The following is a 25,837-nucleotide window of genomic DNA, read 5'->3' on the forward strand; positions in this document are numbered from 1 at the left end:
GTTTTCATTGTATTTCTGTTTGTCTCTTTAGAGCAAGGGAACAAGCAAAGCCAGCCAGAGAGCCTGCCCTTTGAAATGGGCAGTGCTGTATATCTAATTTGGATTAGTCATGCATTCATTCCAAACTAAAAGCAATGTTTACGCTTTTTTTTCATTATGCTTTGGCTTTTCGGCAAGTTCCATATTCATTAACACAAGTTGGCAGACAGGAATTTAGGCTGGTGTGGGATTTATTCAGGAAACAGACGCAGTATAGGCATGAGGGAACATTTCTTTCTTTTAAGTGCTGTGCACACCTTCTCATGTGGATTTGTGAGACATTTTATTTGCATAAACAGCTGTCTTCTTATTTCTGCTGCAACAAATAGTACCATGCAAGAAAGCTGCCATAAGAGATCCTGCTCTTCTCCTATTCTTCAGACCACTCCCCCATTTCTCTTTGCAGCTGACTCTTCAAACTCAAAACAAAAAGAGCATTACATTATTTCCCAATCCTATTATAACCTATATTGCAAGAATGAGATACCAATACTTTATTTCTGTAGATAATCTGAGGTCAAATATCAATAGCTTTTTTAACTTTTAACCATGTCAAAAATTATATTCACTGTTATTCTGAAATTAGAAAATAATTATAATAATTAAACAGGGAAAAAACTCAATCAGGTAAACAGCAGAATTTTGAAAGATCAAAATAGTACAGATCACTTTTAGAGTTCAAAGAATTTTAAAAAATCAAGTATATGTTATTATTTCATCTCTGTAAAGAATATTTCAGAGGAAGATAAACAAAACCGGAATATGGTATTATATTTCAGAGAGTGGAATAAAATGGAATAAAATAGACAAATGTTCCAGGCCAACAAAAGGAAACAATAGGGTATTTTTTTTTTTTTTTAACAGGAGCATTTTGATTACTTTACACAGAGATTTTACATAAAGATGCTGTTATACAGTATGCCTTTAACTATGCCGCTTACAACATACCCCTGGTGTTGATTGATCTGTATTTGTTCAGCTATTGCTGTGAGGTTATTCCTTACATGATACTGTAACGAATACTTCCATCTCTTCTACAATTGTCTAGGCCTATATCAAATGCACGTCTTTGGAAGGGTTGGGTTTTGTAGATCTCAGTGAAGAAAAAAAAAAAAAAGGAACAGACACTAAATTTCTTGGTTAAGAATAGATAGTAGGAATTTGGTGGGGATAGGAGGGAGGTCAACCCTTGGTCTCTTTCACAGGTGCACTCCAGGGGAAGCTGAGTCTGGAACTCTTCTTGTACTTGTAAACTTATCTCTTCTGATGGCTTGCTACTTCGGATTTAGCACACTGTTTTATTCAGCCAGAGCCATGAGAGGCAGAACATCATGTCTATAACTAATAGAAAGCGTTGCCTCCAGAACGGCAAATGCAATAAAGTCTGTGACTTTCAGGTTATTAAGCAGCAAAATAAAAGGGTTTTGGAAAAAAAAATCACTGGAAAATATTTCAAAATAAAGGGAGTATGAAGTTGCAAAAAGCAGCATAGAAAGGATGAGGTTGAGAGAAAAATGAACGCAAGAAATTTATAAACATCTCCAGCTTGTCTCCCTGATTTTCTCTCCCTATATTTTTACTTTTACCATGCTCAAACACCTCCCTTTCCTCTTTAGTCTCAGATTGATTTTACTGATCACTTCCTTAGTCTTTCTCCTTCCCTTTGGTATCTTATGTAGTGTACCAAAACTGAGAAGATAATGTACCTCATCATATTTCCTTGCATCTCAGGAACCAAGGCAAACATTAATATTCATCAGAAGTATTGTTATAAATCTCACTTGTCTCTAGATTTTCCAAATATACCTGCGAGATCCTTATTCTTGTAACAAGTCTCTCAAATGGAAACATCAAATGGCATCTACCACTGGGGCTGACATGAATTCTGCCTTTTTTTTTTTTCATTCACTGCTGAGAAATATGAAAGAAATAACTTGTTTCAAATAAACAAAATAAAAATTCTTGAAGGCAGAGAAGGAAAGTGGAGGAGAGAGCCTAGTCACGCATTGATGGATCAGGAGCAGCAAAGCAACTGTGGCATCACAAAATATTTAAGTTGCCTTAAATAAGGATCTAGTTGAAAAGAATTTTGAGAACATAAACTTCTTTTTCAATTTATAAAGAAAATTGCAAATGTTCTCATATGAAAACAAAAGTAAGTTTGTAATCTTTCCTTATAATTTTCTTATGGCAGTTGATAAAATTTTCTATTTCAGATGCTAAAAGATTCCAATAACACCTAAACACCTAAAAGTGACTAAAGTGCGTGAGTTCCAAGAAACCATTGGTCCATTTGAACTCCACACCCTAATTCTTTCTTTATTCAGACAAGAGAAACTATATTTAACAGCTTCATCAAAATCCTTCATGAACTTGGCAGAGGCAACATCTCAGAAAAATAAAAATGTTTCTGTGCTGACATTCTGATGGAATTAATACTTACAAAGAAATTTCCAAGTGAAGCATTTTATAGAAAACTTCTAAAATGGATTTATGAATGCATTTCTCTTGGAAAAAAAAGGAGAAAAATATACAAAATTATTCCATATATTGGAAAAACAATAAGAATGTCTTTCCTATGCAGGTCTGTAGACTTTTGGTGAGTGGGGTGGGAATATGTTTTAGGTGGGTTTTTTTTTTCCTCCCACAACTTGAGTTTTTAACCTATTCACATAGTCACTTTTCATTACAATATGGGCTCCTTTTCTATGTTTTTCCATAAATAAAGCCTGAAATAGCAAACTCTGGTAAAAATTTGGGATTAGAAAAATTAAAAAACATGGGGAAGCATAGAAGTTTTTGCATCCCTCCCTATGTGGGTCTTTAGGTCTGATGCTAGGCAACCACATTTTAATAAGAACTCTATCATACAGTTGATTTCAAGCATTTAAAATTCACTAATGGTGATATAGAAAAAACACAAATTTCAAAATGATGACAGTTTATAAAATAAACCTTTAATTATTTTATTTGCCTTACAGGCCCAGGCACCCTAGGTTTTTCATGTTTTTCTACAAAATTATAGGAATAGAAATGACATATAAAAAAGAGAGATTCTAATGCAAGTATTTTGGCTTGAATAAACATGCAGAAAATGCTCTGAGATTATAAAAAGAGGTGCATAGCCATTTTTATGTAATTTTCCTGATTGTGAGTTGATGGCAGACCCCCTGCACCCAAAATCATATATGGAAATACAAATTTACAGGCCAAAGCAGAGCGCTCAAAATATATGAGCAAAATGTTTACTTTAACTTTTTAAAAGCAAATACTGGCCATTTTGAACAGATGCCCTAATCCAGGCAGGATGAACAACAGCACACATCCTCAGTCAAAGATACAAGTCTTGCTAATAACAGAGAAGGTCAGAAGGAAGGTTAGCATGATACAGAGGGGTATCTAATGTGAATAGCAAATGAGGAACTGGACTTCATAATGCCACTAAACAACTCCAACTTCTACCTGCAGTTTCTGTCATGTTACCAAAGAAGGCTGGCAAGTACTAAGACTGCTTTTACTACTATGTATTTCCTTCACGTAATAATTAACTATAAACCTGATCATACACACACGTAATAGCCTAAAACAACATTTCCAGTGATAGTTAATTGTACACTCCTGAATAATATAATGCAGACTGTATTTTGATAGAAAAAGGAAGGCTTGATTACTTTTCCAGACTTTTTGTTATTTCTGTATAGTTTTCAAATGGAAGCATCCTTGAACGAAAAACTTACTAACAAGGTTCTATCGAAGTACCACTGCAGTCTCAAAAACTTTCCTTACCATATGATGAAACACAGCAGATGGGCCCTATTCCTCTGATAAAAGAATAGCTTTCCCTCTCTTTTGATCCATGCAGTCAGACATTCCAATGAAAACCATTCATGACTCTGTGTCAAGGGTGTCACAGACACTGATTTTTGCAGTGCTTTTTCTGAGCCACAGCTCCCTGGGGATTACGCTGAAAACCAAAACCTTAGGTGAAAACCAGAACTATTTCAGAAGCAAACTGAGGGTTCTGCCATAAAAACGTCAGAAAATCCCCATCTTAAAACTCTTCCTTCAGTGCTCAGATTACTTACACTGACCTGCATAAATTAAAACAAGTCAATGCAGCAGTCAGTAGCAGTAATGTATTTGCCCTTTCAAAAAGGGAGGCTCAAAAATAGGACTGTTCTTACCTACTACCAGCACCTGCTAAGTAGCTTTGATGATATCAGCAATTACTTTCCTTCCATCTCTCCTTCCCACATTCTCTACAGTTCCTTATTGAATTTGGAAAATCCTTTTCCAAATTTGGGTCCCAAACAGATCACGGTCTTTAGTAGATATTTATCTACCTATATGGACACAGATTTACAAGAACACTGCTCTCTTCATATCCTAAGGATAAAACAGCCATATTTTCAGTGTTATGCCACTGACCCATGTGAAGATAATTTCAGTCCCCTTGGTACAGTGACTGCTCTGTTGGAAGCCCAGACACGCAACCCAACTTTCTGCAGCAGTCTTGAAGACTTTTCTGGCAAGACTCATTAATGTCTCAGCTCTCGTTTGCTGAACTCAACTGGCAGGTGCTGAAATGTTGTCAGGACAAGGTAAAAAAATTCAACATACTCCATAAAGATTTTTCATTTTGATGACTGCTTAAAAGAGGTCTCTAGTTAGAACATGTGCTTGTTTAAAGAAGAAATCACACCAGACAAGGACAAAAATCTTTGAATCCTAGCTTGAAGATCACCTGAAATCTTTGAAACCTGAACTTCAGTAAGGTTGTATATATACAGTAAAATTAAAATCTTTGTTCCAAGTTCTTCACAGTGAAATTGTCACCAATACACTGTGAATAAGGTGCCCCTCCATTTAAAACTAGGGTTGCTCAGCTTCCATGAAACTTCTTGATATGGATACAACAGATCAACAGATCTATCCTCCTGATTTCTAGCAGCCTACATAAAAAGCATACAAAAAGCTATGTAAAAAAATATTGACAAATTACTTATTAAATGTGACATACACAAAAAAAGAGACATAGATATACTAGAAAGTTGGGGGTTAAATTCCTTTGTAATACTGGTTCTTCATTCACTGTTAAGTTCTGTTCTTAGTGGTTGTGACTGCCATTTTAGATACGTTCTGTATCTGGGACACACACATAGGGCTGTTGCAGATGACAGAGGAGCTACAGCACACTTGCTCCCTTTTGAAGCAAGCAGCTTGGGGCCAAGCCACTTACCCTAGAGTATCTAGACTAGTACTACATACCACAGTTTAGCTATTTGAAGAGCTTTTGATCTCAAAAAATTTTAGATGACTAAATTTTATAAGGTTTACCCCACATCATTTGTTAATGCTGAAATTTATTTTTTTTTTTCTCCAAACTTGAAGGCATGCCTTCGGACATGTTCAAGTTCAGCTGAATACCATTTGCTAGTTATACATCCTAAGTGGTTTATCTGCTTTACTCCAAATTCACACTTCCTCTCTAGCAGCCAGTCCAACTTGCTGTAAACATCTCCAAACAGCATGTAGTTACTCCATTCATTTTCATCTGTGTTGGAAACCATCATATCATATGTATGGCCAAAAAAGCCAGGCAAGCCTGTCACAACCTGAAAGTCTCTTTTGGAAGCATTTTGGCACTAGACACATGCTGAAAGAAAGCCAGTTGAAAGTGTCATCCAAACAAGGTAATAAACGTTGATAACAACACACATTCTATAGTAAAGGGGAATTGCCAAAAAGCCTACTGTAACATCAGAGTTGCAGATCAGTCTCTCCTGACAAGCCTCCTTGTCTCCTACAAATGAGACTCATGCAGATGGCACAAAGATCCACAAAAGTAAATGTTTTTTCCCCAACAAATATCAATAGTATAATGTTCACACATCATCTTTTGAAATAACCCAGTATCTTCTATTCTATTGGATTTTTTTCCTCCCCCTCTTCCAGAGATAAATGAAGCAGCAAGAAGAAATAGGATTTACAGATGGCAACCTTCGTGCCTTACCAGGAGTGTCTTTCTCATGCTTTATTTCACTGACATTCAGATTTCTCTGTTGCATGCACTCTAATGACATTTTCAACATTTTTTTAATGGTCTTTCATATTCTGAGTAAAATGGCCACAAACACTTTAAGTTATCCCTTGGAGAACTTTCTCTTTGTAGAATTAGGTGTTGGAATGGCATTGCCTGCTGTTCCAATATCTCTTGCTAGTACCATGGGGTTTTTTTCCACTTAGATTGCTGCTTAAGAACAGAGGCCTATTTGTTAGTAGCTTCTAGAAGTGAAGACCTAATACCATGTAACAATAACACTCTTTCCATAATCTCCTGCATTGTGAATCGTAACACTGACTCTAAACTGTGGCATTTGGTTTCATCTTCCACAACTTTTCCATTGTTCCCCCTTATTAATTCTTTCCTCTCTCATTTAATATTTGTACACTTTGCTTGGGAGTTAGATTTGATCTGTCAGCTCCTCCCGCATTAGTATTTTTACTTATTACTGTATCTGAATTGTTTGATAAGCACTTCAGGGACACAGAGGTAACTGTAAATCAAGTCACTACTTCGATCCTCACATTTGCTATAGCTTTTGTTAGTACGGTACCTAGATGTAATTGAAACTGCTGATAAATGTGAGCTTCTTATGCCAACAGCTATCCCCTTATTAGCTCTTCTTTCTACAACCCATATTTGCAATACTTAAAGCTGAACTGCAGCAATAAAGCCTCAGCTGTTTCCTCTTGTTCCTAAGATCTATGAAACCCACTCCAGATTTCTTGTATGTTCATCTATGTATGTAACTCTCTCTATATACATATCTGCATATATTTTGTCCACCAATAACTAGGCATTAAGACTTGCTGTCACTTAATTTTTTTCTTTCTTTTTCATCCATAACGAGGGACAAGAAACACACTTTGAGTTTCCATTTCCTGAAGTTCCTCTATATAACTTCAAAAAAACAGGCAGTGAAAACCACTCCCTTGTTACACATCATTCAAACAACTGAAAAGAACCTTAAAGGACAGTTTGGAGTAGTTCCTCTGCGTGAAGTGGTGAGCAGGAGTCTATAACTAGGAGCAACTTGAAGATTTGGAAGTAATTGCTTTCACATTGAGGCTATGAGGAAAGAATGTTCTCATTTCCATACTAGAGAGACAGGGTAGCCCAAACATATGTGCCCACCCCTAACATTCTGGGGGTCTTTATGTATATATATATGCACATGCACAGAGAAATAATACATAGGAGGGCAGCTTTGCTCTATAAATCTAGTGGTTTATTTTTTAATGCTCTCTCACTAATTCAGTCTGACAATGCGTGAGAGAATTAGTTTATTCAAAGATATTCTGTTTGCTTGGGAATTTTTTGTTCTTTGAAGACTGCAGAACAGATAGCAGCACCACGCAATAGAGTTGAGCATTGTTGTACTAAAACAGAGCTTTCAGAGCCAAATGGGTGTTTTGTTAACAGTTTAGACCCTAGCAACAATACATTGACCTTGGAATATAACAAGACTGAAACAGAAAAATATTTTAAAACATTTTGTTTCATGAGGTCCGGCACAGAAATAACCATCCTTCACAAAGTCAACATCTGAATGAAAGAGTCAGTATTCCCACAGTGCTTTCAAATATGCTGGAATGTTGCATTTCATACTGCTTTGTTTTTAATGCTTCATTCTGCACGCAAGTCCAGTGATGGAAGTCGCTTGGAACCATGTAATGATTTTATTACAGTTCCCTCTGTTCTTCCATTTCTCATCATTCCTCCTATTTGTTTGTTACAGTCAATTGTTACGCATTGCTTCAAATTAAATTGTAAGCAATTTGGGCAAGTACTATGGTGGATATTCACAGAGTGCATTAGCATAAGGAAACTAAACCCCTATATGCTTCGCCTGTTGTCAGTGAAAGACAGGAACTGTTTCAGTTGCTTTCTCACTCCAGAACTACCACCAAGCTTCACTAGTGTTGAAGCTTTCCTTCCACTGGCAATAGGTAAAGCCTGTGAAGGCTAGTTAACTCAAAGGTTTACTAAAATGCTGGGAGAGGGGGGCTAGGGGACACAATTTTTACCTACATAAATAAGAAAATAAACATGCACAAGAATAGCCATAGGTGTCAGAACAAAAACCCATCTAGCCCAGTAAGCTGCCTTTCGCAGCAAACTAGAGATTAGCTGGGGAAGTAAACAAAACAATTATGAGGAAACGATTTCCTCAAGTATTCCCTGAGCTTGCAACAGAAAGAATTCCTCAGTTGAAGGTGGCATCTCTGTATTTAGGGCCTTTGATAGATTTTCTAAAACCAGAATTTTCCCATTTGTTTCTCATATTTTGCACACTTATAACTTTAGCACTCAGAGCATCCTGTAGCACAGCATTGTCCATACTCTTTACTTCCAACCCTTTAACTGAAGAGCCTCCTCCTGTCATTTGGCTAAGCATGTAATGTACCAGTTGCATTTAACGCTTTTTTCCCATTTCATAGAATCATAGAACCATTTAGGTTGGAAGACTTTTACAATCATCTAGTCCTTTATGATCATCTTTTATTTTAATATTAAAGCAGTGTTATGATATCCAGCTCCTTCCAAGATGTTACTTGTGACAGTCAAAATCACTTTGATCTGATGATAATGAACTCAGTATTTTATAACACTGGGTAGAAAATTCAGCAAGCAGGTGTCTTAGGAATAAAAGTCAACAGTCATCTCTTAAGTAAAGAACACCAACAGTTTTCCACTCCTCAACATTCCCTAAGATCTGTCAGTTTGGTATTTGATACTTAAAAAGTGTTCCCAAATACTAACCGACTGTTTTGGATAACATTTCCAGTTTAATCTGCATGACAAACAAGTGTAAATAAGGCTTAATGCAAATATAAACTACTAATTTCAGTATTACTACACCATTTTATCATGTTTAGTGATGGAGAGGAACTGCATTGAGTCACTGAAATATTCTGGGAAAGGTGTCATTCTGAAACTAGAAAAAAAGGAAAAAGAAGTCCAAACTGGTAGCAATATTTTCTGGTGCTAGTGTAAGACAAAGGAAGTAGAACAAAGACTCTCTATAGTGATCAAAAATAGTGGTCTAGAAGAATGAAGAAAAGCAGGTGTCCTAAAAAAAAAATTGTTATCACTTTTTACCTTGTCTAGTCATTTATACCAGTAACTGTCAGATCAAGAAGGTATTTTTATACCCTTTTTTAGTGAAACAAATGAGCACATAGAATAGTGGACAACATGTCTTTATTTCAGGTTACTAATGTATAGGCAGAGAAATCTTTTCTGACCACAAGAATATGTCTCTAAAACCTGAAGGACATGTAAAATGATACTGAAACTAGCACAACTTAACTGAAACTAATAATTTCCTAGGAAAAAGCCTTCAATTTATGCAATTTATATCTGTTTTGTTCTGATTATATTACAATAATTAGAAAAAGCCTGACAAGCTCTTTCAGGAAAAAATGTTAAGGTCCCAATCCTTCAAGCACTGTACATATGCCCAACATTAGCACGCCAGTGATACTATCCAAACCAATGAGACTACTGTCATGTTTAAAATTGTGGATGGGAAAAAGATATCTGCAATATCATAGTCTCACCCTCTAAAAAGTTTCTTCCTTTATACAAAGTCCATTTCCCAATTGCTAGAAGAGACGACAATTGTTAGGAACAGTGAAAAAAATTCATTTTGTTTTTTCAAACAGCAACATCACGAAAGTGTCAAGGCTGTACCAAGGGAGCTGACATGGAACCAAGCATAAAATAAAATGAAAAAAAGAACTTAAAGAGAAGCAAAGAAAGAAAGTCAGCTTAGGGGGAATTCATAGACCAGGAGAAATAACTCATGATAAACTGCCCGAGGAGAACGTGGAGATACTTAAAGAGATGCTGATGTTTTCAGAGACAGAAGTGAGAAGAAGAAAAGATTGAAAGTTGTGGATCTGAATCCCTGAAGAGAACATTAAGCTAAAAAAGTCTATTGAAGCACATTAAGGCAGCGCCTATTTGTGCATTCTGCAGCTGTGGCAAATATTCAGAACTAAGGAAGATTACTACTATTTAAAAAGTTGTAAAGACAATCTCATATAGACTTGTCAAATTAGACAAGAAAAGACAAGACCGAGAAAATTAGGATTTTACTGTTCAAGATTTTAAGCTAATGTGCTAATCACAGCAACTCCCCCTCCAATTCCTTCCTCTTCAGTAGAGGAATAGGCTAAGTGATAGAATGAGGCAAGTTTCCCAAACGGTTACACTTTTACCTAAAGGAACGCTTCATTTACTGTATGTTTTATGTTAGGTACAAGTAGTTTCACGTTACAAGGATCCTCTAGGGCTTCTGTGATGAAAGACTCCAAGATTACTTGCTACTTCTCCCCCTTGGCCCCAAATACTCATCTAAGAATACTCTTAGACATACATGTACATGAACTCCTGCCATACAATGCACAGAAGAGACTCAATCTTGAGGCAGGAAAAAAAAAAAAGAAAAAATGAGCAGCACAGTGTCTATGAGTACCAATATCAAGCGTGTTCCACAGATATACACTATGAAATTGCAAATTCATTCCCATTGCCATTCCTCACCCCAGAATCAAATCAAGTAGGCAAGGCATGTCTATCTGCACTGGAGCCAAAAGCAGGACACCCTGGTGGCAAGGGTGAAAGAGGGGGACCCAGGTGCTGCCCTTCTCAACCCTGGTGGTGAGGGGGGAGGCTTAAGCAAAAGATCAGTGATCCAGTGGATTAATACCTGGCTACTGGTGTTGTAGGCATGGATTTGGCTTCTATGACCACAGGGCCCCTGGAGCAAGGGCTACTAATTAAGGATGGGATCATGTGACAAAGTGGTACATGAAGATTTTTACCAAAACTCTAGTGAGAAGGATTTTAAACTAGATATGTTAAGACAGAGTTATCATAACCTGAAGAGATGTCAACAAGGGAGCAAGTGGTGGAGCAGATGTGTGGAGAACAGCAGGACAGGGAGTCTCTCGTCCTGTAAAAACAACACAAATTCAGGCCCATATCAAATGCCTGTATCCAAGTGCACTTAGCATGGGGAATAAGCAGCAAGAATTAAATCTGCAGCTATGCAAAAGTTTCTATAGCCTCAGTGGGACTACAGAGATACAGAAGGATTGGAGAGCTGCAAGGGAGAGATACAGGCTCTTTAACAAAGAGCAGGCAGGTATAAAGAAGGAGCTGTGTTCCAAGTAAATGAGAGGACTGAATGCATGGAGCTTTGCCACAGGGTGGGTGATGAAGAGCCTGAGAGTTTAGGGGTAAGAATTAAAAGGACAGGCCTACACAGGTGATACTGCAGTATGTGTCTGCTACAGACCTCCTAATAAAGAAGAGGAGGCAGATGAAGTCTTCTCTAGGCAGCTAGAGAAAGCCTCACAATCACATGAGCTGTCTCTCATGGGTAACTATAACCACCCTGGTATGTGCTAGACAGATAATACAACTAGACAGAAGTAATCCAGATTTCTGGAACAAATAGAAGGCAGTTTATTGATACATGTGATCAATGAAACAACTAGGGGAGATCCTCTGTCAAACCTACCACTCAAAGAGAAACAGCTGCACAGTGACAAGGGCAGCCTTGACCTAGTGACCATGAGACTGGGAAGTTAAAGATACTGAGAGGAATGAGCAGGATCAGCAGCAGTATTACAATCCTCGAATTCAAAGTGCAGATTTTAGCCTCTGCAGGGACCTGCTTGGCAGGATCTCATGGGAAATTGCCTGGGAGGGCAAAGGGACCCAAGAGAGCTGGCTAATGTTCAAGGTCAGCTTTGTCAAAGCACAAGAACAGTTCATCTCACTTTGCAGAAAGTCAAGCAAGCACAGAAGGCCAGCACAGATAAACAAGGAGAGCTCCTGACTGAGTTCAGACACAAAAGGGAAGGACACAGGAGCCGAAAGCAGGGACAGCTACTTGGGATGAATACAAAGACACTGCCTGCATAGGTAGTAGAGTCAGCAACACTTAGCTGGAGTTCAAACTAGCAAGGGAGATGAAGGGCAGGAAGAAGAGTTTCTGTATATACACTGCTAACAAAAAGATGACAAAGAACATTGGTCCACTGCTCTGTGAGGCAGTAGACCTAGTAACAAAAAACGGAAATGGCTGCAGTACTCAGGACCTTTTTTGCATCAGTTTTCACCAGTAAGTCTCAATTACAAGAGAAAAACAAGTGTTTGTTTATATATTGATCAATCCTTTCTGGAGCCCTTCATAGTGGAAATATTTTCATCCATTACCTGTCATTTACTACACGTCAAAACATAGCACACAGACTTGTCACTGACATCTAAAAACAATCCCCTCCTTATTAATGTTTTTATATAAAATTTGTTTGTAATAGTGATGTCATTGACTAAACACTACCTTCTATTCACATAAAACCATGCCCAAGATAGTTTTCTGTGTTAAAAAAATTCCATATTTGTTAAAAGCATTTCACAGTTCTAATGAGGTGGTCTGTATCTGCCAACCTATTGCTCAAGAGACATGTGCAATTTAATGAGTTGAATAGTTTCCCATGTTGGCCTCCCATCACACCAATGGCAGAGCTACGCTTGCACTGGCTATTCACCAGTACAGTCATCTGAGCAAACAAGCCAGAAAGGTAGGGCAAGACTGATAACGGAGTGACCCAGGGATCAGTTTCATTCCATCTTTTGGTGGAGTGATGGTGACCTCTGGAGAGCCACTGTCATCATCTCCTTTGCTCAGTTCTGACATGTCCAGTAAGTCCCAAGGCTGCCAGCCGTATGAAGAATTGGGTAGGTAGTCCATCATGTCCAACCCCACTGGGAAGGTACACTGAGTGGGAAATTATCTCCTTTAAAAAGCTACCAGTGTACTTACTGGCAGATCAAAAGCAGATAATTGTTATTCAGGATACTGTTGGAGAACCACCAGTATTTATTCAATCCTTTCCATCAACACATGAAAAAGTGGAAAACATTCTGTATATAGAAAATAACATTATCGCAGGCCTTATTTCTTGCTAATTCTGCAGTAACTAGTATGCCAATGGGAAAATAATCCTCTTTTTGTGATTAATTTGTATTAGCAAAATTTGTTTGATAGTGCATTTATATAGGATTCACCCCACTACTGGTTTCCTGTTCCTCTACCATTTCTATATTGATTACTGAGTATCACTGTAATAATTTATTTGTTTACACATATATGATTTTAGAAAGCATGCTTAAAACCAAGAGGTCCAAATACTTCTGTTCTTAATACGTACTTGACTGTTTTGTGTTCTAAAACTTAGTCCCAGCATCCAGAAAACATGCAGCTGTTGCAGCTGTTGCAGCACTGATTCAGACAGGAAGCACTGACAAAGACTGACAAACTTTTCCAAATGGAAAAGTCTGGCTCAAGTTTAATATTCTACTCCCTGACATTTGTCTCCAAGTACTAATACAGCAGAGGAGCTATACACACAGCAGAGATGAATCATGCCAAGAGAGGGCCAGATGTGCAAATCAAAGTTTTGTAGTTTTGTACCAACACACATTTCTGACAGGGGCCCAGGATTTTGTGGGCAAGGGTAGAAAGACTCAAAGGCTCAGGTTTTAATTTCTTGTCAATTCAGAAAGATCATTGGCCAAATATAATTCCTTCCTACTCATCTTCAAATATAATTAGTCTTTTTGGTTTTGGCTGGGTTTTTTTATTGACACATTGTGATACTGATTCAAGGCCAGAAGAAGAATGCTTATGAAAAAAAAAAACCAGTAACATGAAACTCTCTCACGCTTCCTTCTCTTCTTTCCAGATAGTAAAACATTATATCACAGAGAATGCTTACAATGACAGAAGCTGAATTTGAAATGGAAGAAAAATTACACATTGGCCTTCTGAACATGGATGAATTTCAGCTTTCCAATTTCCTTTAAGTGTTTTGGCTCACACATCTGACTGATCCATTAAGTATCAGTTCCGTTCCATAACTGGATGGCTCTGACCTTTGGGAAGAACACGAAGTTGTCTTTCTGAAAATTACTGATACTGATAACGTTTCCATTTTGAATATAAACTTGCACAGGTGAGAAAGGTATAGAGTGTGTTACCAAATGTAAAAAAACCCCATACTGCAAGGAGTGAGGAAGAGATATCCACCATCAAAATAATAGTAGTCCCAGGGAAAAATTTGTGTTGCAAGAAGCTTGCTGCAGCGCTACCCTTTCCTCCTGACCTGATGATCCACTCTGGGTTTACACATTTTCTAACATGCTTGATATCTTGCTCCTTTTATGAGCTACATTTGAATTTTCTATACATGGTGCATTTCATGGATGTTTGTAGCATGTCCTTTGTTCTCTTTATTATCCCTGAAATCAGTTTTAATTCAGATCCCCAGGTAGCATTCTTTTAATGATGAATAGTAACTGTTAGACAACTGCCTGTAGCCCGGCCACCTTTACTATCATTCCATACCTTTACTCCTACATGCTGCATTTTTATTCTAAGATCACAGATAGAGCATTCTACACTGTATAACTGCTTGTTGGTAGTATTTTCTAGGAACACAATTTGTATTCTACAGGAGACATTACACCACACAATTGTACATAGCTAAGCAAAAGTTAAAAGAAAGAAGATAATAGTCACCTGGCCATTAGCTAAGTGCTGTCACAATTAAACAAATTAAAAAAACCCTGCAGACAGGCCAAGACAAGACTCAAGACCCATGTCCTTAGCTCACCATAAAGCCTGTGGCCTGCTGGTACTGACAACACCACCCCATTCACCAGACAATGAGGTTCACTGTATATTTTTATATTATCTTAAAAGAAAAACTTTAAGTTCTTTATTATCACCATGATCATCATTGAGATAGCAGAGACCAGCAGATCTAACTCCACAGTATTATTACTATAAGAACTTAATTACAAAGAAATACAAAGTCTGACCAAAAAATTACCCACTTGGAATATCTTATGTTTCCTACTGTTCTTGAGCCAAAGATCTTTTACCAAATATAACTAAGACTTAGCTAGGTCAAGAATTCTGTGGTCTAAGAATGCTTAACACTGGAATTGTTCCAACTTCAGTTAGTACTTGCAGAGTGCTCTTAAAACTACATTTTCAAACAGTAGCTTTGCATTGAACAAATTAAGCTGAAGAACTTAAAATTGCAACTGTATTAAACTTTAATTTCAACTATACTCTTTTGTTTTAAAATTTTAGTTGTAACCATGATTTCCTTCATGACAGTGTATTTTTTACAATTAGTCATTGTAAAATTGGCAAATTGTACAATTTACAAATTTTTGCAATTTAGCAATAAACATGTGCATTCTCCTTTATACATTCATTGTACTATCTCAAAGCATCCAGAAACTCCACTGCTTGGTCCTCAAAAATACACTTTAATATGTATCTGGTGATTCCTCTCCCAGAAAGAGCTAACCAATGGCCATCTGATCAATACCTTTGTGAGTATCAGCATCTGTGAACATGAGGCTGCTTCTAGCCGTCCAAGGGCCTCATCCACTCCTCCTGGTCAGGCAGCCTGTAGCAGATATTCACTACATCACCCTTACCCACATTCTCTTTCATTCTTACCCATAAGTTCTCACTTGGCTCTTTATCCACCCCCTGGCAGAGCTCTGTGCATTCCAGCTGTTGTTTCACATAAAGGGAAACTTCCCCTCCTCATCTTTCCAGCCTGCCTTTCCTAAAGATCCTATACCCCACACAAGCTATCTCACCATATCTCAATGACTGCAACAAGATTGCGGCCCTGCAATGGCACACAGATTTTTAACTCACCGTGTTTATTCCCCATGCTGCAGGCAATAGTGTGCATGCACTTCATAGAGGCACCCCAGCATGCTGATTTCCCAGAAAGGGTTTGGGGAATTTCTCCATCATGATGCTTGGTAGACACTTCTTTGCTTACATGCAGATACCAGAGATGGCCCTGCTTAAGCCCCATTTTCTTGAATTTGCAATCCCTTTGTCACATTACTCCAAGCACTTTGGTTGTCAACACTGTCCATCACACTCTCACAGGGCTGCTGGTAACCGTCTTGCTTCCCCATCATCCCTATTTTAAAGTGTTAATTAGAAATTCCTAATAAAATAAAATATGTTGGGAACTCCTAATAAAAATAAACTTGAAGCTGCATCAGAGGCCAAATCAGAGTCAAATGTTTTCTTGAAGCAATTTTACACCAATGTTCTATTACTGATTTTAGGGAGACAATACAGTCTCATATATGTAAGAAGTGCAGTCATATGTAGTCTGTCACATATACTTAGAATAAGTCATGAGTTTCTGAATTTTAGTGAAAGTAAAACCTAGGGCCTTTTCATTGACTTGAGTACCTGTCTGTGGACTGCAGTTATGCTTCCCCATTTTCACCAACCTACAGAATCTTCTCTGCTTCATTGTTTCAGCAGAAGTTTCTGCACCTCCTCTTAGGAAAGGAATGGTTTTTAATTCCCTCAGCTGAGAATACCTTCCTTGCTTCCTACTTTTACAGACAGTATTTTCCCAACCAAACTGCCATAAACAGGAGAGCAGCAATTACCAGGTACCAGGTTCTGACACCTACTTTCTACTCATAGACAGTCCTCTGCTTAGCACATTCGTTTCATTTATGGATAATCTTGGTGAAGAATAAGTTTTGGCATCAACTCTGGGTTTGGCATCAAGTAGCTAAAATTTAAGCTCTAGACGCTTAAGAGACTGAGTGAAATCCAGCTAGCCACTGCAGATCCCATAATTTTTAACTGATTAATTCTAATCTTTTCCTAGTCAAAGAAAAGAAAAAAAAAAAGGATCAATGCTGTTATGTCTTTTGTGAGGTTTGAAAGCTGTAGGGGATCAAATAAGAGCAATAATATACATTTAGCTGTACAAATAAAATATGCCTTTAAAGCATTAAGTGTCTTTATTCTAATTAACTAGCAGAGCAATTAATCTTCCTCTAGATACCATTTCCTGTGAGGCAGATATTCCCTCCTTAACAAATATGATGCTATCGGTGTGGACATACAAAATACTAGGTATGGCAAGAAACAATAATGGAGTGCTTTATAATTAATTAATATATACCATTAGATTTGATGTATAGGAGCCAGAACCACTCAGTTGTTCTTCAAGGATTTCTCACAGGACAATGCTTTCATGCCATCCAATTCTGTCTTATGGTAAGCATTAATTTATATTGGCAGGAAGCTTTGGAAGAGAGCCATTTGTCAGCTTTTCAAATACAGGCGTAAGTCTATGATACTATAGCAGCAGCTATGTAAAAAGAGCAACTTGTGTAAAGGAATGAAGTGATCTTCTTGGAGTCCTTGTTTTCCTGTTTGTAACATGCACCCAATGGCAACAATCAAGACTGCTTATGGATCTCATAAACATCTAAACTAAATTCCCTTATAGAGTAAGTTATAACCGTTTAGCATTAAGTTATGTAATTTCTGATCCTGGAATATAACTCCAAGTTAATTTTTCTCTTATGAAAGAAGGAAGAAATCCATATAGAAAATCAAGTCCAATTTGGTTTGCCAGTAATTTCCCTAATTTAATTAGGGACCAATAAGTATTTTAAGTTCATGAAGATTTAATTGAGTAAGGCTTTTGAATAATGCTGAGCTTTTCAATTTATGCATAACAAATGTGAGATATAATTAACCCATTTCAGCTCTTCATAACTTTCTCTGTTCCTAATCAATTTTTATTAAAAAAATAAGAGATAAGAAATCTTGCTATGTGTTAATATACAGATATGTGCTTTAATAAATTTGCTTATAACGTTCTCTGTCTTTTTAACAATTGTGCTGCCAGCTTCTAACTGGGATAAACATGTCTTTTGCAACTTGGGACTTATTATCCAGTCAGGCAATGGCACCGTTTCAGATTCTCAGGCAACAGCAATCTTGCAGCCTGAAAGTTATTAGCTTATGGTATACTGTATGATCATTTCCATTGTCACACAGAAAGAAGATAATATGTAGCAGAAGAAATGCAAAGAGAAAAGAAATTGCTGCGTCTGCTGTAGCAAGCAAAAGCAAGCAGTAACTAAAAATAGCAGGTTAAGATTAGCATTTTAAACTGACTTGCAATTCCTGTTTATATTAATGAAACTCCCTCTCTTCCTCCTCTTCCTCCTCCACACACACACAGAGGTAAAAGCAATAGAGGTCTTCAGAAATTTAGGCTAATATTAAATTCAGTTCTAGTCTCAAGATTCGAAGCTTCAACATTAGAATTAATAGCTATCAATCCCACAGAGGAAAAGTTCCTTTTGAAAGAACTACCAGCTTCATTCAGGGAATACTTATATTGTGTTCTAGCTAATAATTTAACATTTCAAAAACAGGACTTTGAAATGAAATATGATTTTAAAGCACTCTAAGGACAATTTAAAAGTTCTCTAAGGAACAAACATTATACTTATGACTGTTTAACGCAGTGGGAGATCATGAAATTAGAAATGGAAGATTCAAACGTGAATTGTAAAGCATCTACTAAAAATACGTACATCTAGATCCTGGCTCAATACAGGGAATGTGCTTCAACTTAAGCTTGAAATTAGTTTATATTACTGCAGAGTCCCCTGACAGGCAACCTATGAAATAATGTATGGAAGAGTGGGAAGAAAGTGTTTAAGAGTCTAATTCCCAAATTTCCTTGCATACAGTATCACAGCTGATCTTCAGATGGTACCCATAGCAAGGAAAAGTAACACATTATCTTTGCTAGACTCATCATTATTCTGCCTTTAATAATTACCTAGTGCAGGCAAGAATTTCACTAGCTTTCAGAGAACTAGAGCAGGAAAAAAAAATTAAGTCATCCTAAAGCCAAGAATGTGCACACAGAACTACAGAAAACTCTGAGAAGAATCATGGTAGACACATTATCAGTGAAAAAGTAATAAGTTTTTGCAGTAGCATAAAGGCATGATCAGTCATTCCAGCTTGGGATAATACAGAGAAAATGTCTGTGTTCTGCTCTTTCTACAAGACAGCACCATGCTCCAAAAAGGAAGCCCGAGGTATCTTTTGCATTCTCCAGAGATACCTTGTTTAAGTAATAAAAGGTATTAAGTTCAAACAAGCAACACATGCTAGCCAAAACGTTAAAGTAATTATGGATGATTGCAAGTGGAACCTCAAGAACATATTGTTACTTTATTCTAATGTTACAGTATTCTAACACTTCAGAAACAAACATATTAACCTTACATTTCATCTTATGATAAAACTGACAGGGCTCGTCCATCTCTGCAGGTAGGATCATCTTTAAATCTTGTGGTTGGGAAAGCTTCCCTCCTCATTTTGTCATCATCCTTCTTTATGCAACACTAGTAGACTGTACTATACACCACAAGACTTAAGACTTAAAACAAACTAAACAAAAAAAAAACCCCAAACACAAAAATTATGGAAATCAAGCTGCTTTGTCACAGAGTGCATCAATATTCAATTTATCTAAAGAAATACAACAGCTAAGCAGTTTACAGGCAAAGGATTACAGCTTCCTTAGGGAAGGCATGTATTCCCTGTCTGTGCTATGATATGGGTCAGACTATTATTAACCAGCTTGACTGAAAGTTTTAGTAATTTGCAAGTGCCACAGGTAAAAGCCCAGCATGCCAATCCAGCTCATATTAACTAACAGTTGGCCACTAGGTATTCAACAATGTATCACAGAATCACAGGATGGAAGGGACCTCAGGGATCATCTAGCCCAACCTTTCTAAGAGCACAGTCTAGACAAGATGGCTCAGCACCCTGTCCACACAACTCTTAAAGGTGTACAGCGTGGCCGAGTCAATGACTTCCCTGGGGAAATTATTCCAATGGTTGACTGTCCTCAATGTGAAAAATTTCCCTCTCATGTCCAGTTGGAATCTCCACAAGAGTAATTTGTGTCCATTCCCCCTTGTCCTCTCCATGTGACTCCTTGTAAAAAGGGAATCTCCATCTTCTTTGTAGCTGCCCCTTAAGTACTGGTACACGGTGATGAGATCCCCTCTGAGCCTCCTTTTCTCAAGGCTGAACAAACCCAGTTCTCTCAGCCTATCCTCATATGGCAGCTTCCCAGTCCTTTGATCACCTTGGTGGTGCTTCTCTGGACCCCTTCCAGCCTGTCCACATCCTTTTTCGTATAGCGGGGACCAGAACTGTACACAGTACTCCAGGTGTGGCCTGACAAGCGCTGAGTAGAGCAGGATGACGACTTCTTTATATCTACTGGTGATGCCCTTTTTGATGCAACCCAGCATCCTGTTGGCCTTCTTGGCTGCAGCAGCACACTGTTCACTCATGTTGAGCCTCCTGTCCACCAGGACCCCCAGGTCCCTTTCCACAGAGCTGCTCTCCAGCCAGGTGGATCCCAGTCTGTGCTGCACTCCTGGATTATGTTTTCCCAGGTGCATGACCTTACACTTGTCCTTGTTGAACTTCATAAGGTTCTTGCTGGCCCACTCTTCCAGCCTGTCCAGATCTCCCAGCAGAGCAGCTCTCCTGTCTGGAGTGTCTACTTCCCCACTCAACTTGGTGTCATCCTCAAACTTCATCAGGCTACACTTGATCCCATTATCCAGATCACTTATGAAGATATTGAATAACGTTGGGCCCAATATCAGTCCCTGGGGGACCCCACTAGTGACAGGTTGCCACTTGGAAAAGGAGCTATTTATCACCACCCTTTGGGTGCAGCCTGTCAGCCAGTTCCCCACCCACTGCACAGACCACAATGCATTAATTTCTCCAGGAGACTGTGAGGGACTGTATCAAAGGCCTTGAAGAAGTCCAGGTAGACAATGTCCACCACCCACCCCATGTCAAGCAGGCAAGTCACTGTGTCATAGAAGGCCACCAGGTTTGTCAAATACAATATGCCTTTAGTGAAGCCATGTTGGCTTTTCCCAATCATGTGCTTCATTTGACTTGTGATGGCCCCCCAGGAGAATTCGATCCATAAATTTCCCAGGGACTGAAGTAAGGCTGATGGGCCTATAGTTACCTGGATCCTCCCTCAAGCCCTTCTTGTAGATAGGGGTAACATTTGCCTTCCTCCAGTCCTCTGGGACATCTCCCATTCTCCACAACTTCTCAAAGATTATGGAGTGTGGCCTTGCAATGATGTCAGCCAGCTCTCTCAACACCCTCGGGTGGATCGTGTCAGGGCCCATTGATTTGTAGGGGTCAAGCTCCTGTAGTAATTCATCTACTAACGCTTCCTTCACTGATGGTGGGTCAGTGTTTGGCTCAATCGGCAATTTATTTCCCAAAGCCTGGGACCCTACAATGCTGGTAAAGACAGCGGTGAAGAAAGTGTTGAGGACCTCTGCCTTTTCTGCATCATTGGTGATTGACTCTCCTTTTCCATTTAACAGTGGGCCTATGTTTTCCTTCTTTTTCTGCTTATGGTTGACATACCCGAAGAGCCCTTTCTTGTTATTTTTGACATCTACAGCCAGTTTCAATTCAAATTGGGCTTTTGATTTTCTAACTTCATCTCTGCACACTCTGGCAATGCCCTTGTAGCTCTCAATGTATAATCCTCCACTTCAGCATCTCTGGTATGCTTCTCTTTTGGATTTGAGTAGACCCAGGAACTCGTGGTTGAGCCAAGGGGGCCTCTTGTTCTGCTTACTTCCCTTTCCTTTGTCGGGGATAAACTGGTTTTGTGCTTCCCAGAGAGAGTTCTTGAAGAACTCCCAGCATTCACTAGCTCCTTTGTCTTCCATGGAAGCATCCCACGGGATCCCTCCAAACTGAGTCCTGAGTGTGCTGAAGTTTGCTCTTCTAAAATGCAGAACCCTTGTCTTAGAGGTGACCTTCAGCACACTCAGCAGGATCCTGAACTCCACAATGTTATGATCACTGCAGCCAAGGCTATCACTAATCGAGATATTACAAAGCAGGTTTTCTCGATTTGTGAACAGCAAGCCCAGCAGCGCCTCCTTCCTGGTTGGCTCATCTAACATTTGTACGAGGAAGCAGTCCTCTATGCATTCCAGGACCTTGGTGGATGACATGTGAGCTGCCATATTGTTCTTCCAGCAGATGTCGGGGTAGTTGAAGTCACCCATCAGGACCAGGTTCTGTTGGCCAGAAGCTTGCTTCAGTGCCCCAAGTATCACTTCATCGGCATCGGCATTGTGGTTAGGAGGTCGATAGCAGATGCCCGCTTTGAGGTCCAGCTTGGAGACGACCCCTTTGACTTTAACCCAGAGGCATTTGGTAAAACAGTCGCAATCACCATAGTTGACTTTGATACGTTCAAGTTTCCCTTAATGTAGAGTGCAACTCCACCTGTTCTACCATACCTGTCCCTACAAAAGAGCCTGTAACCATCCATTGTGATCCCCCAGTCATTTGAGTTGTCCCACTATGTTTCAGTTACTCCTATGATGTCATACCCTTCTGAGTGGGCACAGAGCTCCAGTTCCTCCTGTTTGTTATCTAGACTGCATGCATTTGTATACATACACTTGAGTGATTACTCTTCTGTTTCACCTCTTGGGAGACAGTTAAGGAACATTTATCACCATACTGCTTGGCCTTCCTTACTCCCCTGTTGGACATGCTGGTGTGAGCATTTTCGCAATGGATCCCATCCCCCAAGTCCTTCAGTTTAAAGCTCACCTCACCAAGTTCAACAGCCTACTGCTGAAGATTCCCTTACCCCTTTTAGACAGATGGATTCCATCCCTCCCTAGCATGTTGCAGTCATTGAAGAACACCCCATTGTCCCCATTGTCATAAAAGCCAAACCCCTCACGGTGGCACCAGCCACATAGCCAGGAGTTGATATACATTATGCACCTGTTTCTGGCTGCTCCCTTCCCTCGAATTGGCAAAATGGAAGAGAAGATCACGTGGGCGCCAGTGTTTTTCACTTGCTCCCCCAAGGCTCGAAAGTCTTCCTTGATTTTACCCAGGTTATAGCTCTCAGTGTTGTTCATGCCTACATGAAATAGTAGCAGTGGATAGTAGTCTGTTTTTCTGATGAGTTGTGGCACCCTCTCAGCAACATCTCGGACCTTGACTCCTGGGAGGCAGCATACCTCTCATGACTCCCTGTCAGGTCGGCAGATGGGTGCCTCAGTACCCTTCAACAGAGAGTCACCCACCATGAGCACTCGTCGTTTCTTTTTACGATATCCACTGTGGGTTGCTGGTACAGTTTCCCCTTGCAGGGGACTTGGCAGACCTTGCTCATGGGTGTCCTCAGTTGTTAAGGCTTCATATCTGTTTCTGACTGTGATGGCGGAGGGTGCAGGCTGATGTGGAATCCTGCTCTTGTGAGTCATCAGGGTCTACAGTATCTCATTCTCAGTGGTGTCTGCCACAGGAACATGATTCTGAAGCCACCTGTCTATCTCTTCCTCAGCTCCTCTAATACTGTGCAGCCCCTTAACCATTTTCTGCAGTTCGGCTACCTGACGTAACAGGTCATCGGCCTGTGCACACCTCGTGCAGGTACTTACCTTTTCATCAGGAGAGGGGTTTGGGCATTTGCTGCAACCCACTGCCTGTACTGATGTTTCCTTTCTTACCAGATCCATCTGGATGGATGCATCTGACATCTCAGGGGCTTTTGCTGCAGGAACGGTGGTTTTAGCTCTGAGGGGTGTGCCCACCATTTCACCAGAGACCAAAGCACTTGCCTGAACTGTAGACCTACAAGCGGGCTGTGGCATCCCTCCTGCTCGCCCTGCCTGCGCAAACTGCTGCGCCACACCCTTCTGACGGCCCATGTCCTGTTTGCCCATCCTAGTCACTCGTGCTCCTTAGGCGCTGTTTAAATCTCCCGCCGTTGCTTCTGGCAACACCCCATGCCGCGAGAGCTGCCGGCTCCTGGCGGGTCCCTCTGCTCACCCCCGGGCTCTCGGGTACGAGGAACTGCCTTGCCTGCCCCAAACTAGCGCTGAGCCACGGGACTTGCCCTTGCCACTGCTGTGATCCTCGCCAACTCAAGTTTCAGAGGAAACTTGGTAAGCAGTGGGTAATGTTTTTTCATTTTATACATGAATACACTTGTTATTTGTTCCAGCTGGGTTGTTGTCATGGTTTTGGCTGGGATAGAGTTAATTTTCTTCACAGTAGCTAGTATGGGGCTGTGTTTTGGATTTGTGCTGGAAACAGTATTGATAATGTGATGGTTTAGTTGTTGCTAAGCAGTGCTTACACTAGTCAAGGACCTTTCCAGCTTCCCATCCTCTGCCAGATGTACAAGATGTTGAGAGGGGAAGGGGTACAGCCAAGACAGTGGTCCAAACTGGCCAAAGGGATATTCCATACCATGTGACATCATGCTCAGTATATTAACTGGGGGAGTTGGTCGGGGGAAGCAGTGATAGCAGCTTGAGGACTGGCAGTATCCTTTGGCACATGGTGAATGGTTGCATCGCTTGTGTTTCTTTTCCCTGGGTTTCACCTCTCTCTCATTATTTTTCTTTTCATTTATTATTATTATCAGCATCATCCTTATTACTATTGCTGTTTTATTTTAATTATTAAACTGTTCTTATCTCAACCTACTGAGTTTTCTTACATTTGCTCTTTCCATTCTCTCCCGCTGTGTGGTGCTTAGTTCCTGACTGGGGCTAAACCACAACAGTTGTTATTCAGATTAAAGTTTAGCTTCTGGGGAGGGCACAATGCTTGTAATGTGTTTCTGAAGAGCCCTTTGAATGTCTTCTTCATTTTCTTGTACTGAATAAGGTATGCTGAACACCCTCTTTGAAAACTACTTCTCTTATTGTCTCCTTCAGCAAGCAGTTGGTAATAAGAGATGCCACACATCCCTTTCATACTACAGCTGAAAGTGTTTCTACTAGTACTGAACAAACAGAAAAGAATAAATATTGATGGAAGGCTTTTTTCTCTGTTTAACCAGACTTACAACTTTTTGTCCCTTGCTTCATGAAAACAAATTCAGTCTACCAACCACAGAGCAAAATGAGAGAATCCTCTCATTGGGAAAGGTGAAGATCAACATTTTTTCCAGTGTGGTGATAATAGGCAGCACAAAACGAATGTGTTTCCTTCATCTTTAACTGTCCAATTATTGGATTATTTCATGTTAACAGCTTCAGTGGATGAGTTTTAAGTAAAATGCTACCTTATTACATTCAGGACATATCTGATAAAATTTCAAATCCATTTTACACTGTTCTGCGATACAAATCTGAATTTATTAAGCTTTCATGATTCTGGAACTTTCCTACAGGACCAGGAATATGCTTAGCTTTGCTGAAAGATTTTCTTATGCACAAATGCTATCTAAGCAGTACAGAGACACTACAGATTTTGTATGTAATCTTCTGTAGGACAGTGGGCCTAAACAAGTTCAATAGTATGTGATGTACTGAAGGCTATAAAGGGAACCCATTCACTGTGAACAAGGCAGAGCAGAAGACAGCTGTTACTTTTTTGTACGTGAGATTCAAAGCAAATACTGCAAAACATAGAGCAAAACCAGGCCAAGTACAGAGTGCTAGTTCAGGACCAGCCACTTGTTACATTACAATTACAAGGCCATTTCCTCTCTGTCCTTTCCTTTTAAAATGGAGAGAGGGAAAAAAAAAAAAAAAAAAAAAAAAAGAAAAATACCCCATGAACTGAGAAAGACAACAGACATTTTAATGACTTCAGGTGCTCTAGAAATGCAAACATAGCAACTTTGAAAAGGCATTGCTGCATTTAAACTGTGACAAAGTGATGAGGTTAGTCCTACAGGGGATAGAGTCACGTGAACCTCTAAG

The sequence above is a fragment of the Phalacrocorax aristotelis genome, chromosome 1 (genome assembly GCF_949628215.1).
Source record: "Phalacrocorax aristotelis chromosome 1, bGulAri2.1, whole genome shotgun sequence".
Taxonomy (NCBI): Eukaryota; Metazoa; Chordata; class Aves; order Suliformes; family Phalacrocoracidae; genus Phalacrocorax; species Phalacrocorax aristotelis.